The 13,629-nt window shown below is 40.6% G+C and overlaps 1 protein-coding gene across 13 annotated transcripts in view; it reads left to right on the forward strand.

The window, feature by feature from the left end:
• Positions 1 to 13,629, forward strand: part of LOC309623760 (uncharacterized protein) — a 66,360-nt gene that overhangs the window by 20,105 nt on the left and 32,626 nt on the right. Inside the window, exon 1 of one of the 13 annotated variants that reach the window (XR_014241533.1) lies at positions 179 to 1,111. The exons of the other annotated variants lie outside the window; for them this stretch is intronic. The gene's annotated coding sequence lies outside the window, so the exon portion shown is untranslated. Of the gene's footprint in view, positions 1 to 178; positions 1,112 to 13,629 lie in introns of those variants that run through there. 13 annotated transcript variants of the gene reach the window in all.

Consider the following 13,629-nt stretch of genomic DNA (forward strand, 5'->3'; position numbering starts at 1 on the left):
TTAGTAATAAGCATTTAAAGTTCTTGCATATCTTTTCATGGGTTGATGGCTTATTTCTTTTTAGTGCTGAATAATATTCCATTATCTGGATGCACCAGTTTGTTTACCCATTCATCTACCGAAGGGCATCTTGGTGGCTTCCAAGTTTTGGCAGTTATGAATAAAGCTACTATGAAACATCTGTGTCCAGGTTTTTGATGTGGACACAAGTTTTCAACTCCTTTGTGTAAATACCAAGGAGTCCGATTGCTGGATCGTATAGTAAGAGTATGTTTAGTTTTGTAAGACACTGCCAAACTCTCTTCCAGAATGGCTGTACTATTTTGCATTCCCACCAGCAATGAATGAGCGTTCCTATTACTTCACATTCTTGCAAGTATTTGGGGCTGTCAGTGTTTGGATTTTCATTTTTCTAATAGGTAGGAGCATTGTCTTTAATTGACGGGGGGGGGGGAATAAAGGAAGTAACTCAGATATTCATTAATATCAATAGAATGATCTTGATTAAGCATGGTCAGTCCCTGAACTAGTGTCCTCCCGGACTGGGGAGTGCAGCGCGGGGCGGGGACTCGCAGAGAGGAGAACAGCGCATCAACCCCAGCGAGAGGCGCGCAGGTCTCGGGATGCGGAAGGCGGGCCGGCGCCGCGCTCCTCTCCGCCCCCGCGAGCGAGACGGTCACGTGCAGTGGAGGAGCTGACCTCCGAGGGCGGGCCTGGGAGGGGCGCCGCGCAGGTGGTTCAGGGTCGCCCGAGGCTAGGCGCGAGGCGGGCACTTGCGCAGCGCGGGGCGGAGTGCGAGCCGGGGCCGGAACCGCCGCGGGTGGGGAAGGGCGGTGAGGAGCCTGGGAGCGTGCCGGCCGCCGCAGGGGGAGGGGCGGGGCGGAGCCACGACGCGCGCGCCCGTCGGAGGGGGAGGGACAGAGCAGCCATTGGGCGCGCTCAGGGTGGCCGCTGCGAGCGTGGGGCGAGGGTGGACCGCCGCGCCGCGGTGCGACTCCTTCCCCGGCCCTTCTCCCCGCCGCAGGCGAGGGCACCGTGTGGCGGCGGCGGGGCCAGCGAGGCCGGAGGAGGCGGCTGTGCCCGGGCATGGTGGTCTGGGGCAACGCGGAAGGTGAGCGACCCCCGGGCCGGCGGCGGGGGTGGGGGCGGGGTGGGACTGGCCTCGCGTCGCCGGGCGGCGGCCCAAGCGCGGGCGGCCTGAGGCGGGGCGGGGGCGGCGCGCCGGCCCGGCCCCCGCGGCTCTTGGTCTCGCGGCCTGGGCGGCCCGCGAGAAAAAAAAAAAAAAAAAAAGAACTTAAAAATTGAGAGTTGCATATATAATAAAATGGCATGAAACTATACACAAGCATTGTCCCAAAACCAGTTTGCTGGTTTTGATACTGTAATATAGTTAGGTAAGATGTAACCATTGGAGGAAGCTGGATGAAGCATACATAGGACTTCTCTGTACTATTTTTGCAACTTCTTTTTTACCTCTGATTTTTTCAAAATGAAAAAAAAAGTCAACAATTTTAGTGCTGTTTTCTTGTAGATGAAATAGTGTCCCGCCATGAAAGCAATGAATTACTGATAAAAACCGAGGGCTACATCTCAAAAACATCATATTGAATAAAAAAGCAAATAGCATAAAAAGATATAGTATAAAGCTCAGAACATACAACCTGAACAATATGTTATTTAGAGATACAGCTATGAGAAAATTAACAAGAAAAGCAAGTGAATGATAAGACACAAACTTGAAGATAATGTTTATCTCAAAGGACTAACGGAGGGTATGTGACCAAGAAAAGGGATTCAGGGTCCTCAAAGGTGATTGTAATGTTCTTTTCCTTAAATTTTTATTAATCACTATTTTATAACAACTCTGAAGTCTTAAAAATGTATAAACCTGATCTTTAGCATTTAATAGTCACCTTTATTGAAAAGAGTAAAATTAAGTGAAAGGTGAATAAAATTCAGCAACATTAAACATGTTTGATAGAGCATATAATTATAAGAGCATCTAAGAGAAGATTGGGTTCTAGTTTAAATTCTGGTCTGACTAATTTGGGGTTAGTAGGTTTTGGTCAGTGGTTTTTGAAGGGCGGTCCCTGGGCCAGCAGCATTAGTACCACTTAGATATTTGTTAGAAACGTAAATTCTCAGACCTTCCCCCAGACCTACGCTCTTGGGGAAGGGCCCAGCACTCTCTATTTTAACACAAACCCTCCAGGAGGTTCTGATGTGCACAGACTTTTGAGAGTCACCAGGAAGTTCAACTTTCTCACCCATAAAATTAGAAGATAAAACTAGATCAGTATTTCCCAAAGTGTGGTATATGTAGTACTGATCATGTGCAAGATGTTTTTAAGTGATAGACACATCACCATTTAAAATTTTATTTATTGTAATGTTTGTTAGACTAGTACAGATAGCTTACCAAACCCATAAGTTCACTGATGTTGTGTCATACATTGCTAAGTTAAAAAAAAAAAAGGAAAGGAATCAACTTAATGTAAATATAAATAATAAGGCAAAATAGTAAGGTATGTATAGCAGAAAGTAACACAGCATTGTACATCAACTATACTCCAATAAAAATTTTAAAAGTAAGGTGATATGAGAATATCACAAAATTCCTGGGGTTAGTTCTTAGATATTAAAGTTTCAGTAGTCCTGAAGAGGATCAGTCTTGAAAATATTTTCCATTCTAAAATTCTGAGACTTCATATGCTTGCTTTTCTTACAGATCTGCCTCCTTAATTTTGCTTTTTAAAATTCAAGCTAATACGTTAAAAATTTAGTCCACACAGCTTGTGTTGGGAGAGGAATGGCCTGTTAATGTGCTTTTGTATTGGGGGATACTTATCTGAGATTGAAAATTTAACCATAGTTAATGGAAAGTGTGGATAATTCACATGCGAATCATTAAAATTAAATATATTAAGGAGAAATCTGTTTTGAAAACATAATTTAATTTTAGAAGCACTTTCTTTCACTACGTGTAGTATTTATAGTGGAATAGGCAGATGGTTTTATGTAAGGAAATGAAATGAGGTTTGTGGACAGTAAGAAACATATTTTGATAATTAGGGATTTAGACTTTGAAAAGTCTATACAAGTTATAAACAGCTACAACATGACCGGCCCTTTTGTTAAAAAGTAAATTGATTTATTTATTTATTTTTGGCTGCGTTGGGTCTTTGTTGCCGTGTGTGGGCTTTCTCTAGTTGCGGCGAGCGGGGACTACTCTTCATTGCGGTGCGTGGGCTCTAGGCGCGCGGGCTTCAGTAGTTGTGGCACTGGGCTCAGTAGTTGTGGCTCGTGGGCTTAGTTGCTCCGCAGCATGTGAGATCTTCCTGGACCAGGGCTCGAACCCGTGTCCCCTGCATTGGCAAGTGGATTCTATACCACTGCGCCACCAGGAAAGCCCCTGACTGGCCTTTTTAACTGGCATTTTAAATAGCTTTCTTGCGATGTAGTTCACATACAGTTCACCCACTTAAAGTGTACAATTCAGAGGTTGTGTATAGCCAGAGAGTTGTGCAGCCATCACCGTGCACAATTCTAGAACATTTCATTACCCCAGAAAGCAACCCTATATCCATTAGCAATTATTCTCCATTCCCTCTACACTCTCAACCCTAGGCAACCACTTATCTACATCTTATTTCTATGGATTTGCCTATCCTGGGCATTTCATATAAATAGAATTTATATTTCATATAAACATAATGATATGTAGCCTCTTGTGACTGGCTTCCTTAATATAATATGTTCAAGGTTCATCCGTATTGTAGCATGTATCAGTACTTTATTCCTTCTTATTGCTGAATAATATTCTGTTCTATTGATATTATATGTCACTTGATGGACATTTGGGTTGTTTGCACTTCTTGTCTTTTATGAATAATGTTGCATGTATGAACATTCATGTACAAGGGTCTGTGTGAAAGTATGTTTTAATTTCTGTTTTATACCTCGGAGTGGGATTTCTGGGTCAGATGATGACTGTGTTTAACATTGTAAGGAACTGACTGGATCTAAAATGCATTCTCATTCAAAGCAAAATTACAAGTTTGCTGAAAACTTAAATACATTTCTGTTCTAATTTATAATAAGGTACCAATTTTGTTTGTCAATGGTTTTATTACAGAATATCTCTCTAAAATGATATTTGGCAAAAATCATCATTAAAATACATGTTTTTGAAAACAGCAGCTTACAAACGGCTGTTCTACATCACAGTTTATCATCATTTATCAAAATTGTCACATCTTCTGTGACATGGTTCTTTCTCTGCATATTTTATCGCTGCCTGTGTCGTTTAGCATTTAGGGGAAAAAAATGTCATGGAATCTGCTTCCTGAGCTGATGATTGAATTCAGATTGTTTTGGTTGACTTTTACAAATAAATTACATGTTAAGAAACTGATGGTAGTTTTTTTTCTAAAATTCTCGTTTCAGCAGTAATAAAAAACATACTTCTAAAATAAAAACATAACATTTTGTAGTCTAGCTGCATCTGACACTTGATATTTTGCTGTGTGGCCCTATTAATATTTTGAAGTTATAAGGAGAGATACTATTTTGTGTAATGAGAATTTATGTTCAGTAAATTGTTAATATTTGACTTTGTCTTACTTTCTTCTAATGCTTTCCTAAAGGCTTATGTACTAAATTACCTACCTTTAGATTTCTTTTTAGGAAAGGTGTTCAAGATATTTCTTTTTCATACCTACTTGTGAAATGAGGTTTTTAGCACCTCCTTGTTATGAAGGAATATTTCTGAAAAAAATAAGATAAACAGCTAAATGCAGTGAATAACTGAAGTAATAGAGAAGTGGTAGTATAGAAAAAAGATGCTCCTCAGGGAAGAGAAAGAAAAAATACCAATTGGACTTGAATGGATAAGATTTACTTAAAGCCTTTCATTGCTGCATGAAGGATAAACAAAAAGAGTAGTAAGGCAGCATGAGGCAATCAGTGTCCTTGTAAAGAAGACAAGAAATATCCTTAATCTCTGAATCTATAACTATATGATTCTACACGTAGATCAGCTAAAATCATCCTTTGTTTTATTTCTAGTAGGGATAAGCTATTCTATGCACAATATTGTAATGGATGTTTGTAGTGAAGACTTGAAGCATTTGGATCATTTGGGAAGTAGACTCAGACAGGGTTTAGTGTGTAGAATACTTGTAAGCATGTGCCCTTGGGAACAACATAGTGGGAGGGAGGCAGAGGCGTCAGGATTGGGCAGAAGCTTACGTCAAAGTGTCTCCTTGGCCAGCCTTCCAAGAGACGTTTGTTGATAGCTTGGATGTGGGGTATGACAGAAAGAGGTGTCAGGATGATTTCAAGGATTTCAGCCTAACTAACTAGAAGGACGAAGTTGTCATCAACTTCATCCTTTGAAAGGAGGTTTGGTGGAGAAGATCTGCAGTTAGTTGGGCCTGTTAAACGTTCGAGATCTGTAAAACATCTATTGGCAGAGGATGAGTTGGTGAGTCCATATGTGAAACTGGAGCCCAGGAAAGAGGTCTGCAGTATATATAAATATGGGGGTGGTCAGCATAGGATAGATGCTAATTAGACCAGGAGACTAGCTGAGACCACCAAGTGAGCATGTGTAGACTGACTTGAGGATGAGACAGGGCTGAGTCCTGGGACACTTCAGCGCTTAGAAATTGGGGCAAATAGGGGAAACCAGCGGAGGAGACTGGGATGGAGCCCCAGGACCCAGCACACTGCTTAACAGCAGTGGGTAGTAGATGTTTATTTCGTAGATAAATGTCCAAAGGGGAGGGAAAATAACATAGGACAATGATGAATTTTATTTCTCCAGGTAGAATAAATTAAAAGGTGAAAAATAGGATCAACTGTTATCTATCTCCTCGGTGAATGGGTGGGGAGTGAGTCATGGAAATTAGAATAAAAATAGATGTGTTCTTTTCTATAAAAATAGATGTGTATACCTATAAAATAGGAACCGTTCCTTTTAATAAACTGAAGTATTTTTAATGCAGTTACTTTCTTTTAATCTTTATGGTACCTATTGTGCTTGTGTGGCTAATTCTTCGAGAAACTGTATAAAAATGTCCCTTGTGTATAGAGATGAATCCAGTTCTTCAGATTGATTATTTCTATTGTTTGTGAATATGCTTTAAGGTAGCACATTAAGTAGTTGAAACTCATTTGAGAAATTATCCTATATTTGTATCTCTCTTCTTTGTACTAAATGACAGAAGAATTTCATTTATATATTTGCTTCCATATATTTGATAATTTACAGTAGAATTTTCAGTGTTCTTCATGGTTAAAATTGGTACTAAAGGTGATTTGGAAATTGTGTTGAGGATGTATCTTGCTAAACTATAGAAGACAGACATTTTGTTCAAGGATTTTATATTCTAGGTGAAAAAGTTAAAACATTTATGGAAAGGTACATAAACAATTTTCTTGGGAAAATATACAGTTATGTCATTGAAACTCTGAGTCCTGTCTTACACTGAGTGGGACATTTATTAAAGAATAGACTGAAAGTAGAAATATCTGTAAACTTGAATTTTGACAGAATGAAAGAAGAATACAAAAATCAAGCTCACAAACTCAGCTGCCTTGATGTGGATGAAGCTTCTGTGAACAGACAGCTACTGTCCTTGAATAATAGTTCACATATCTTTTATTTATTTATTTATTTATTTTTGGCTGTGTTGGGTCTTCGTTTCTGTGCGAGGGCTTTCTCTAGTTGTGGCGAGCGGGGGCCACTCTTCATCGCGGTGCGCGGGCCTCTCACTGTCTCGGCCTCTCTTATTGTGGAGCACAGGCTCCAGACGCGCAGGCTCAGTAGTTGTGGCTCGCGGGCTCAGTTGCTCCGCGGCATGTGGGATCTTCCCAGACCAGGGCTCGAACCCGTGTCTCCTGCATTGGCAGGCAGATTCTCAACCACTGCACCACCAGGGAAGCCCACATATCTTTTAAAGTGAATTAAGCTTTGGTTGTATTGGACCTGACCTGTCGGTGAGAAGGAGATGGCTGAGTCCAGGGAGGCGTGTGAGCTTTCTCAAGACAGACTGGAGTCGCTGGTGACTGAGACAAGTAGTGAAACGTTATTTCAAGGGTTGAAATGTGAATAGGAACCAGTGATTTAACAATGCTCATCTCTAACTTTAAGCCTTTTCTTGAGCCAGAAACCTTGGTTTTTTATGAGAGTTTGAGATTCCCTGAAGATACAACCTAGGTTGGACAGTTACCCGGATCTATTATATATTTAAGCTCAGGAAAGTTATGTGAACTGTGTTACTGCTTCTTGTTTTTGTGAATTTTTGGTCCAGGCTTTCAGAAAGACCTGAGCTGAACTCTAGGACAAAGCTTGTGGTGACCACCATTGCTGTTTCAAGCCACTGTCCTCTGTGTTTCTTTCTGTCATTAAGGAATTTTGTTGTCATAGCTCCTCTATTACTGACGTGTGTGTGTGTGTGTGTGTGTGTGTGTGTGTGTAGGGGGTGTCCTTCATTTGTAAATTCTGTAATCTTTGGACCTTGGATGGAGATGGTAAATACAGAAGTCTTAGAAATAGAATTGGTCCCAAACTATTTTGAGAGAAAACGCAAAGCATATTAAAACTTACATTTTCAATTAAAGCATAGGGAAACCATTCACAAAAAGGGTGCAGAAGTTGATGCTGTTGTTTATTGTGTTATATGCTGGTTATAGACCTTCATTTTACGGTTATTTCTCTGAAATGCAGTAAAAAAAACCCAAAAAACAGAAAACAATGCCTAGCACCATAGCAGCCCGTATGAAATGAGGCATATGCTGTTTCTAAGACTCACAGCATGTTTTTCTGATACTGTGTTTGCCCATAAACATGTTGATGGTAGGTGCTGTCTGTGGCAGGGGCGGTTTTCCTATGGAAATCCTCTCTTGAACATACTGGTTTCTGATTCCCCTTGAGGAAGAATGAAGCTCCTTTTTGCTTCCTTAGCAAATTTGATACTTCAGGTATTAATAACATAGCCAGTGGTTGATATGTATCTTGATGACTTACAGGTCATCATGATGGCTGCTCTGTCATAAATTGCTGTGGTTTCAGAGTACGTTAGAACTCTACGCAGCGTTTTGAGGTGGGAGGGAGCTGAGGTGTAATGAAAGAGAAATTCCCTGCACAGCAGTGGTGATGCCTTAATGATAAAATCATCTTGCTCGGTCTCAAAATCACTGGGTCTGCCAGCAACAGCATTAGATGTGAAGTCTGACCTGGGCTTCCATTTTGATTTTGCCATTAAAAGCGTTATGACTTTGCCCTCAGCACTTCTGCGAGTCTAGAGGAATGTTAATTACTAAATGAAAACAAATTTATGAGATCCTTTTGATGGAGTAGAGTGTAATATCTGCTGAGTGCCCCAATATACATTCAGCCCTCTAGAGGAGAAGACTTATAAGTGGTAAACAGTAGGCTGCTTTTGGAGAAGGAAGCGTGAGGTGAGATGGCAAATTTGGGAATACGTTTTCTAAGGAAGGCCTTGGAGGAGGCCATCATTCTGTAAACCTGAACTTGAGATACAGCAGTGTCCGTTTTGGGGATAGGAGGTCTCTGGGGCATTTATGATTGGGAGTGTGTGAAAATACTGATTCAGAGCCAGGAGACCCTGTGACATTGGCTGCATCTAACCCAGGTCTTTCTCATTTAGGGCCCCAGACTAGGGAAGCTACAGTTATCTTCTGAAAGATAGTAAAAAAGATGATCTTGCTGCTCTGAAAGTGAAAGAATCCAAATTTTGGTGAAGAAATGTTTTAGGGACAGGATTGCCCCCATGTTTTTAATATCACTCTTGACTGATTGTTTATTTCGCTTCTTATTTGGGAAAAAGGATATGGAAGTTCAGGTTGGGAAGATTACTTGGAAGAGTTTCTTAAGAATAACCTCATTAGATAGTTTGTGTGTAGATGTGAGAATAAAGTTTTCTTAGAAACAAATGATTTTTTTTACAGTTCAAATATTTTATTTTCCTTAAAGATAGGAGTAGATTTTATAGTTTGAGACTCTTGCTATTATTTAAGCAATAACCAATAAATGTGAGTAAGTAGCAATTATTTAGGAAGAATGATATAATGATGAACTATTGGAAAATATAAAAACTATAGATAGCATTGTGGAATTGGAAGGGACTTATCACCTGATTTTATAGACAGTTTATCTCATTATTCAGCCTCCTCACTGTAAAGTGGTAAAAATATTAGTTGATCCAGAGTTATTTTAAGGAATAAAAGAGAATTTATTCATTCAACAATTATTTATTAAGTGCTTACTAGGCGCTGAGGCACATGCAGGTTCAGAGGATGTGTCTGTGTATTAGAAAGAAGAAAATCCTGGCCTTCATGGATTTTACCGACTAAGAGGCAAGAGGCTTTACCCAGTGATGACAAACGTGATGAGGGCTTCCAGTGTGCTCCCTGCAGTGGTGTTTTAGACTGAACACAGTGCCTGATAGTTGCGGTAGAAGAAGACTAGCACCAATGTGTCTTGGATGCAAAGTACACCCATTATCGCATTTAAATCTAACACCAGGTCTATAAACTAGGTCTAGTTTCCCCCCTTTTACAGCTGAGCAATGTTGTGTTCTTTTAGGTCTGTGATCAAATCATGGTTATTAAATAAATTAATGAGTAAACTTAGACCTAAAGTGTGGTCCAAGGTCTTCAGCCAGATAGTGGCAGAGCTGGCACTAGAACTGGTTTTGACTCAAGCTCAGGGCTCCTTTCATTGTACCACATTGCCCCTCAGAGCGTGCATGGGCAAATAATCGTATGTACCATGGTAGATAGGAAGAGTGCACAGTTTCAGAGATCCCATACTTGCCAATATGAAAATCATTTCACACAGTACAAATAATAACAGCGAAATCAGGGCTGCTGGCATCCTCAGTTTTAATTCCCATCGCTAGTTATATTCAATTATCCAGTGAGATGGACTTTGAGCTGTGGATTTAGTGTATTAAGTAATAGGATCCAACTCGAAGTTTTCTCTGGCAAGCTATTGGCTGTGAAGTAAATTCAAGGCTATTCATCCAAAACGTAAGGTGTCCTGAAGTAGATGTATATGTCATCTTGTCTAACGGGTGGGTTGTGTGAGAGATTTTTCTTTCCAAATTGAGTCATTGGAGACCATTGCTCCTATTACTGCCTTTGAAGTCCTGCAGCTGGTGAACCTTTGGTAGTTGAGATTTCTTTCTCAAAAACCAAAAACCAAAAACATGTATTAGAAGTATTTGTAGTCTAGTTGTGTGTGGGTTACGTGTCTTAATTAGTAAAGTTCTAGTGAATGTCTTGGGATTTTATAAAAACTTCAGTAATAACAACTAAAAATGAACATTTCTGATCCTTTCTCGTGACCCCATAATCAAATCCAAGTCAGTTTCTACTCTCTGCCTGCTATCCTCCAACTCTGAACCATCTTGAAAATACTTGTTTTTTCTAAACATTGTTAGTTTAGGGAGTTACTTGGAGTGAGAGAGTCTCTTTCCTTTGGCTTCCTTTGGGTCAGCAAAGCAGAGGAGTTAGTTTTGGAGGGTTCTCCTTCTATGCATCATCAATTTTAGTCCTTGGCAACGTCTCTAGTCCCAAAGAAATGATGCTTTACTGCTTTAGTTGAAAAGAAAGTGTTATGAGGTAACCTGTCTTTTCCTTTATGAATTTGGCTTGTTTAGCAAGAAACGTATTAACCAAAGATGAAAGGTAGATTCAGGAACATTTATTCACTTTTGAGTGTAAACTTTTATTTTCACCAGAAATTCCTGAACACCTTGATTATAATAAAGTACAACCCTGATTTTGGCTTTTAGGGCCAAGGATAAAAGATTTCTAGACTTACTGAAGAGTAGATTCTGTGAAAGCACAGACTCCTGATAAACGCTGAGTGCCCTGTAGTCCTCTAGATCAGCGGTCCCTAACCTTTTTGGCACCAGGGACCAGTTTCGTGGAAGACAGTTTTTCCACGGACGGGGGGTTGGGGGTATGGTTCAGGTGGTAATGTGAGTGATGGGAAGCGGCAGATGAAGCTTCGCTCGCTCCCCGCCACTCACCTCTTGCTGTGCGGCCAGGTTCCTGGGGGGTTGGGGACCCCTGCTCTAAATAACTGTCCTAAAAGTGGAAGAACCAGTCTTTTTGTTGGTGAGGACCCAGTGGCCTCCATCATTGTAACTACTGTGATATAACCTGTAGTGTGTGATTGATAAATAATTTAATACTGTTGACAGGGGTATTTGTTGCTTACTTTGTACATTTGCAAGCAGTTCTTTCTTCCTCATGATACTCCTTGCATTAATAGTTGAGCGAAATGACATGATGAGTCAATAAGACTGCTTTCCCTGTGACCAGAGTTGTCAGGACAAGTCAAGGTCTAATCAGACATTTTCATTTCATTAAGTTGGACTTTTGCCAGAGCCTTTTGGAAGCCAGCATAACACTTGTTCTTGCAGGTCATTGGCCCAGACACAGTCACATGATTACACCTCCATGCGAGAATGTCTGGGAAATGCTGTTTTATAGTCTTGTTTCGGAATAAAAATCAGGCTTCTGACGTTAAGAAAAAGGCTACTGCTGAGCTACCCCAATTCTTTTCCCTACCTCCGATTTCTTCCTGATACTTAGATGGAAGATCTGGCTGTATTCCTTTTCTTGAACTCTGTGTGGCATACTTGGGTACTTCATGTCCTAGTCTTTCAACCTGAGAGGAGGATCCTTCAAGTTTTTGCAGCTTTCAGCTCCATGAGCTCAGTAGGAGTATCCTTGAAGCAAAATAAGAACAGGGTGTTGCATGCTCTTTTTTTTTTTTTTTTATTTCCGATTTTAATGATCAATTTTAGTTATCTATGCAAAGTGATTCATGCAGATCATAAAATTCTTAGAGGAAAAGGAACCCTGGGACAGAAGACATGGGTCCACTGAGGGCGGTAGTCATGGTTTGCAAATAAAAATTGTGACTGCAGCCAGAAGAAGGAACAGTGGGTGCTGAGAAAGGAAATGACAGATAACCATTCCTAGAGGGTTTATTTGGCTTTTGAGAAATAAGTAAACGAAAAGTTCCCTCTAGTTTGCTGCTTTGAGTCTTCCCTTTGAACACATCATCTAGGCAGAGTTGACATAGATGGTTCTTTTAATTTAAAATCTCTGTAGTCTTCAAACAAGGAGGCCCCATGCAGGCAGTCTCATAGATGGTTGTACATGAATTACCCATCTGTCTTCAAAAAAGGGAGTTTCTGATTTCCTTCTAAGAAAAGGATTTGCAGGATGTGGTGGGAATGAGGTGAGTGAGGCCTTCAACTTCCATGCAGTTGCAGACATTTTGGAGGCAACTTGAACTCTTTGGATCATACTTTAATCCCTGATACCTAAGGATGGCGATCCTAATTTCAGCATCTGGGTGGTATTCATGAAAGGCTTCTGGTTGAATAAGTTAGGAAGGATGCTCATATGAGTAAACCTTATTATATGCCCCAGTTTCTGGGCAGCCTGCAGTACCGAGTTCTGACCTGGGATTAGGATGCCTTGTGTGGAGCTAGTGCCACTGCAGCTCTTAAGTCTCATCCAAGATGGTTATTTTCCATGTGCTTCTGAGTAGCTGTTTCTTTGGCTTTCTAATAGCATGGATACTCAGCATAATCACAGACTCCTAGATATGGAAGTATCTGAATGATAATGTAGTCTAATTTCGAAAGAAATGAGATGAAAGAGGCCAAGTGACTTGCTTCAAGGTACCTGGTAGAAAAACTGGTGTTAGAACCTTGGTTCCGTGTTCTCAGTCCAGTGCTGTCTTGCAGTGCACTGAATTTCTCAGAGAAAATGAGACTAAAGGCGGTGTTTTTCTATGTCCTCCTTTGCTCCTGGTACTTAACAGACCTGGAATCTACTCATGTATGTGTCAGGTTTTAGATCAGCAATAGGCTCACTGATTATGGAAATAATTGGGGAGATGTGGTATGTGTGAAAGTTTCAGGTAAGCGAGGCAAGGGGTTGTTGTGGTGGATTGGGAGATGTTTGCCAGTTCAACTCACATTTCTGCAGTGCGTGATGGGACTTGGGGCTCTTCTTTCTGTAGCTTATTAACAGATAAGCTGTTTCACTGCTGGAGCTGCTGAATCTACAATAGCATGAATCAGCAAGAAGGAGGTGTGATTAGTCACGTGGACTTAGGCCTTTCCCATTGCCAAGGCTTGATATATTCACATCTTCCACTTTTTTTTTTCCTTCCGGTTTTACTGAGATATAATTGACATACAGCACTGTAAAAGTTGAAGGTATATAGCGTAGTGCTTTGACTTGCATACATCATGAAATGATTATCACAGTAAGTTTAGTGACCATTCATCATCTCATATAGGTACAAAATTAAAGTAGAAAAAAGTGTTTTTTTTCACATCTTCTGTTTTTTCCTCTTTGTAGAGGCTCATCACATGGAATGATAACATGTTTAGTCTTCTGTGTTACACTTGGTTTAGTCCACGTAATTACATGTAATGTAAAATTACATACAGTGCAAATCAGTCAAGAGGCTATCTTTCCTTCCTCCATCTCTGAGACATGGGTGACCACAGGAGGCCCCTCTGTTGACATTTCTTGCTCTTGTCGTGGCCCTGTTGCCAATCA

Source organism: Balaenoptera borealis, assembly GCF_965194805.1.
Source record: "Balaenoptera borealis genome assembly, chromosome: 2".
Taxonomy (NCBI): Eukaryota; Metazoa; Chordata; class Mammalia; order Artiodactyla; family Balaenopteridae; genus Balaenoptera; species Balaenoptera borealis.